This window comes from Arachis hypogaea, chromosome 13, assembly GCF_003086295.3.
Source record: "Arachis hypogaea cultivar Tifrunner chromosome 13, arahy.Tifrunner.gnm2.J5K5, whole genome shotgun sequence".
Classification (NCBI taxonomy): Eukaryota; Viridiplantae; Streptophyta; class Magnoliopsida; order Fabales; family Fabaceae; genus Arachis; species Arachis hypogaea.
The window spans coordinates 61,430,472-61,436,471 of record NC_092048.1 but is presented as its reverse complement, the minus strand read 5'-3'; positions in this window follow the sequence as shown (position 1 = coordinate 61,436,471).

Below are 6,000 nucleotides of genomic sequence, written 5' to 3'. Positions count from 1 at the left end.
TTTCCTACAGGGTGTGCTGTTTTCTTTCTATTTTTCATTCTATTTTTGCTTTTTCAATTGATTTTGTGACTTCCCATGATCATCAACCTACAGAAAACATAAAATAACAAAGGGAATTAGATAAATATAACATTGGGTTGCCTCCCAACAAGCGCTTCTTTAATGTCAGTAGCTTGACAGTGGGCTCTCATGGAGCCTCACAGATACTCAGAGCAATATTGGAACTTCCCTACACCAAACTTAGAGTTTGAATGTGGGGGTTCAACACCAAACTTAGAATTTGGTTGTGGCCTCCCAACACCAAACTTAGAATTTGACTGTGGGGGTTCTGTTTGACTCTGTTTTGAGAGAAGCTCTTCATCCTTCCTCTCCATGTGTATAGAGGGATATCCTTGAGCCTTAAACACAAGGAATTCTTCATTCACTTGAATGATCAATTCTCCTCTGTCAACATCAATCACAGCCTTTGCTGTGGCTAGGAAGGGTCTGCCAAGGATGATGGATTCATCCATGCACTTTCCAGTCTCTAGGACTATGAAATTAGCAGGGATGTAATGGTCTTCAACTTTTACCAGAACATCCTCTACAAGTCCATAAGCTTGTTTTCTTGAATTGTCTACCATCTCTAATGAGATTCTTGCAGCTTGTACCTCAAAGATCCCTAGCTTCTCCATTACAGAGAGAGGCATAAGGTTTATGCTTGACCCTAGGTCACACAGAGCCTTCTTGAAGGTCATGGTGCCTACTGTACAAGGTATTGAGAACTTCCTAGGGTCCTGTCTCTTTTGAGGTAACCTCTGCCTAGTCAAGTCATCCAGTTCTTTGGTGAGCAAAGGGGGTTCATCCTCCCAAGTCTCATTACCAAATAACTTGTCATTTAACTTCATGATTGCTCCAAGGTATTTAGCAACTTGCTCTTCAGTGATATCTTCATCCTCTTCAGAGGAAGAATACTCATCAGAGCTCATGAATGGCAGAAGTAAATCCAATGGAATCTCTATGGCCTCAGTGTGAGCCTCAGATTCCCATTGTTTCTCATTAGGGAATACATTGGAGGCCAGTGGACGTCCATTGAGGCCTTCCTCAGTGGCGCTCACTGCCTCTTCCTCCTCTCCAAGTTCGGCCATGTTGGTCATGTTAATGGCCTTGCACTCTCCTTTTGACTTCTCTTTTGTATTGCTTGGAAGAGTACTAGGAGGGAGTTCAGTAACTTTCTTGCTTAGCTGACCCACTTGTGCCTCCAAGTTTCTAATGGAGGACCTTGTTTCAGTCATGAAACTTTGAGTGATTTTGATTAGATCAGAGACCATGGTTGCTAAGTCAGAGTGGCTCTGGTTAGGATTCTCTGTCTGTTGCTGAGAAGATGATGGAAAAGGCTTGCCATTGCTAAACCTGTTTCTTCCACCATTATTGTTGTTGAAACGTTGTTGAGGTCTCTGTTGATCCTTCCATAAGAGATTTGGATGATTTCTCCATGAAGGATTATAGGTGTTTCTATAGGGTTCTCCCATGTAATTCACCTCTTCCATTGAAGGGTTCTCAGGATCATAAGCTTCTTCTTCAGATGAAGCGTCCTTAGTACTGCCTGGTGCATCTTGTATTCCAGAAAGACTTTGAGAAATCATTTTGACTTGCTGAGTCAATATTTTGTTCTGAGCCAATATGGCATTCAGAGTATCAATCTCAAGAACTCCTTTCTTTTGATTCGTCCCATTGTTCACAGGATTCCTTTCAAAAGTGTACATGAATTGGTTATTTGCAACCATTTCAATGAGTTCTTGAGCTTCTGCAGGCGTCTTCTTCAGATGAAGAGATCCTCAAGCAGAGCTGTCCAATGACATCTTGGACATTTCAGACAGACCATCATAGAAGATACCTATGATGCTCCATTCAGAAAGCATGTCAGAGGGTCACTTTCCGATCAATTGTTTGTATCTTTCCCAAACTTCATAGAGGGATTCACCTTCCTTCTGTCTGAAGGTTTGGACTACCACTCTAAGCTTACTCAATTTTTGAGGTGGAAAGAACTTTGCCAAGAAGGCATTAACTAGCTTTTCCCAAGAGTTCAGGCTTTCTTTAGGTTGTGAGTCCAACCATATCCTAGCTTTGTCTCTTACAGCAAAAGAGAATAGCATAAGTCTGTAGACCTCAGGGTCAACCCCATTAGTCTTGACAATGTCACAGATTTGCAAGAACTCAGCTAAAAACTGATGAGGATCTTCCAATGGAAGTCCATGGAACTTGCAATTCTGTTGCATCAGAGAAACTAATTGAGGCTTAAGCTCAAAGTTGTTTGCTCCAATGGCAGGGATAGAGATGCTTCTCCCATAGAAGTCGGGAGTAGGTGCAGTAATGTCACCCAGCACCTTCCTTGAATTGTTGGCATTGTTGTTGTTTTCAGCTGCCATGTCTTCTTCTTGTTTGAAGATTTCTGTTAGGTCCTCTACAGAGAGTTGTGCCTTAGCTTCTCTTAGCTTTCGCTTCAAGGTCCTTTCAGGTTCAGGGTCAGCCTCAACAAGAATGCTTTTGTCTTTGCTCCTGCTCATATGAAAGAGAAGAAAGCAAGAAAATATGGAATCCTCTATGTCACAGTATAGAGATTCCTTGAGGTGTCAGAGGAAAAGAAAAAATAGAAGGAAGAGGTAGAAGAATTCGAACTTAGAAAGATAGAGTTCGAATTGTACATGTTAGTCCAAAATAGAAGGATGTGAGAAGAGGGGAAGAAATTTTCGAAAATAAATTTAAAAAGATTTTAAAAACATTTTGAAAATTTGAAGAATGATTTTCGAAAAATATGATTGGGAAAGAAATAAAGTGATTTTTGAAAAAGTTTTTAAAATTAGAAATAAAAAAGATATGATTTGAAAATTATTTTGAAGAAGATGTGATTAAAAAGATATGATTTGGAAAAACAATTTAAAAAGATTTGATTTTTTAAATTAATGACTTGGCTAACAAGAAAAGATATGATTCAAATATTAAACCTTTCTCAACAGAAAAGGCAACATACTTGAAATGTTGAATCAAATCATTAATTGTTAGCAAGTATTTTTGAAAAATGGAAAGAAATTGATTTTGAAAATATATGATTGAAAATATATGATTTGAAAAAGATTTGATTTTGAAAAATTTTGAAAACTTGAAAAAATATTTGAATTAAAAACAAAATCTTCCCTCTTGTGCCATCTTGGCGTTAAACGCCCAGAATGGTATACATTCTGGCGTTTAACGCCCAAAATGCTACCCTTTTGGGCGTTAAACGCCCAGCCAGGCACCTTGGCTGGCGTTTAAACGCCAGTTTTCCTTCTTCACTGGGCGTTTTGAATGCCCAGCTTTTTCTGTGTAATTCCTCTACTGTATGTTCTGAATCTTCAATTCTCTGTATTATTAACTTGAAAAGACACAAATTAAAAATTTTTTGGATTTTTAATGATGAGGAAAAATCAAAATGCAACTAAAATCAAATAAACAATGCATGCAAGACACCAAACTTAGAAGTTTGTATACTACTGACACTAACAAATTGAGAATGCATATGAGAAACAACAAAACACTCAAGACAAGAGAATTTAAAGATCAGAGCAAGTAAATCATCAAGAACAACTTGAAGATCAATGAAGACACATGATAAATGCAAGAAGAACAGAAACATGCAATTGACACCAAACCTAAAATGAGACACTAGACTCAAACAAGAAATATTTTTTATTTTTATGATTTTGTAATTTTTTTGGTTTTTTTCGAAAATTATATGGAGAAGAAAATAAAGAGATTCAAAATTTTTAATAAGAATTCCAGGAATCATGCAATGTTAGTTTAAAGATTTAGTCTAAAGGAATTAGACATGGCTAGCCCAGCTTCAGCAGGACATTGCATTCAAGAGCTAAATTGATGAAGATCAATCAGCTTTGGTGATGATAAGAACATCACCTTGAAACACTAGAATTCATTCTTAAAAATTCTGAAAAATACCTAATCTAAGCAACAAGATGAACCGTCAGTTGTCCAAACTCAAACAGTCCCCGGCAACGGCGCCAAAAACTTGGTGCACGAAATTGTGATAATCAATGGCGCCATCAACATGGTACGCTCAATTGCAATCTCAACTCTTTATCACAACTTCGCACAACTAACCAGCAAGTGCACTGGGTCGTCCAAGTAATAAACCTTACGCGAGTAAGGGTCGATCCCACGGAGATTGTTGGTATGAAGCAACTATGGTCATCTTGTAAATCTTAGTCAGGCGGATTCAAATGGTTATGGAGGATTAATGATTAAAAGATAAATAAAACATAAAATAAAGATAGAGATACTTATGCAATTCATTGGTGAGAATTTCAGATAAGCATATGGAGATGCTTTGTCCCTTCCGTCTCTCTGCTTTCCTACTGTCTTCATCCAATCCTTCTTACTCCTTTCCATGGCAAGCTGTATGTTGGGCATCACCGTTGTCAATGGCTACAGTCCCATCCTCTCAGTGAAAATGTTCAACGCGCTCTGTCACAACACGGCTATTCAGCTATCGGTTCTCGATCATGTCAGAATAGAATCCAGTGATTCTTTTGCGTCTGTCACTAACGCCCCACAATCGCGAGTTTGAAGCTCGTCACAGTCATTCAATCCTTGAATCCTACTCAGAATACCACAAACAAGGTTTAGACCTTCCGAATTCTCTTGAATACTGCCATCAATTCTAGCTTATACCACGAAGATTCTGATTAAGGAATCCAAGAGATATCCACTCAATCTAAGGTAGAACAGAGGTGGTTGTCAGGCACACGTTCATAGGTGAGAATGATGATGAGTGTCACGGATCATCACATTCATCAAGTTGGGGAACAAGTGATATCTTAGAATAAGAATAAGCTTACTTGAATAGAAGAACAATAGTAATTGCATTAATACTCGAGGTACAGCAGAGCTCCACACCTTAATATATAGTGTGTAGAAACTCCACCGTTGAAAATACATAAGAACAAGGTCTAGGCATGGCCAAATGGCCAGCCTCCCAAAGAAGGTTCAATCATAAAAACATGATCAAAAGATGATCTAGAGATCTAAAGTGATCAAAAGATGATCTAGAGATCTAAAGTGATCAAAAGATGAATATACAATAGTAAAAGGTCCTACTTATAGAGAACTAGTAGCCTAGGATTTACAAATATGAGTAAATGACATAAAAATCCACTTCCGGGCCCACTGATGATTAGATTTTTGACGGTTTAGAATTTCACTAATGAAATCTCGTTGTAAAGTATAGTCTCTAAACCAACAATAATCCTTTCATACAAAAATTTGTTTGTCACAAGTACAAACCCCTAAAATCTATAAACCGAAGTATTTAAACCTCGGGTCGTCTCTCAAAGGACTTGCAGGGTAGTGTTTTTGTTATTGGTTATGGACTTGTTTATTTTGGGGTTTTGGATGAGAAATATGAATAGTAAATGGTAAGAAAACTTTATTAACAAAATGGTCTTGGCAAGGTTTGGTTGTCAAGGGTCTTCATCATTATCACTAGCCACAAGTATGGTAGTTGCAAGGATTAATCCCACTTAGTCATCCTTAAATCAATTAACAAAGGAAAGTTAAGTGAGTTATATCAATCCTAGTCCATAAGTCCTAGCTTTCCACTAATTGGATTAATGAAGGCTAGAGTTAATGGCTATCAACTATCAATCAATTGGACACTAGTGACTCAAGAAATCCTAAGTTACCTTCTCAAACCAAGAACATAAAATTCTAGTCTAACATTCTTCCAAGCATTTAATCAAACACTTGGAAGGCACAAAAGAAAAGTATAGTAAATCACAACAAGAATGAATTCTAACTACAATTGAATATAAAGAACTAACAACAACAATCAAGGAACTCACAATTATCATGAATTACCTCAAATTGCATTATTAAAAGAAAACAAAGAGAACAAGAGTATCTCAATTACAAAACCTAGAAACAAAATAAGAGAAATTACAACAAGAGAATAGGGATAGAGAGAAGAAC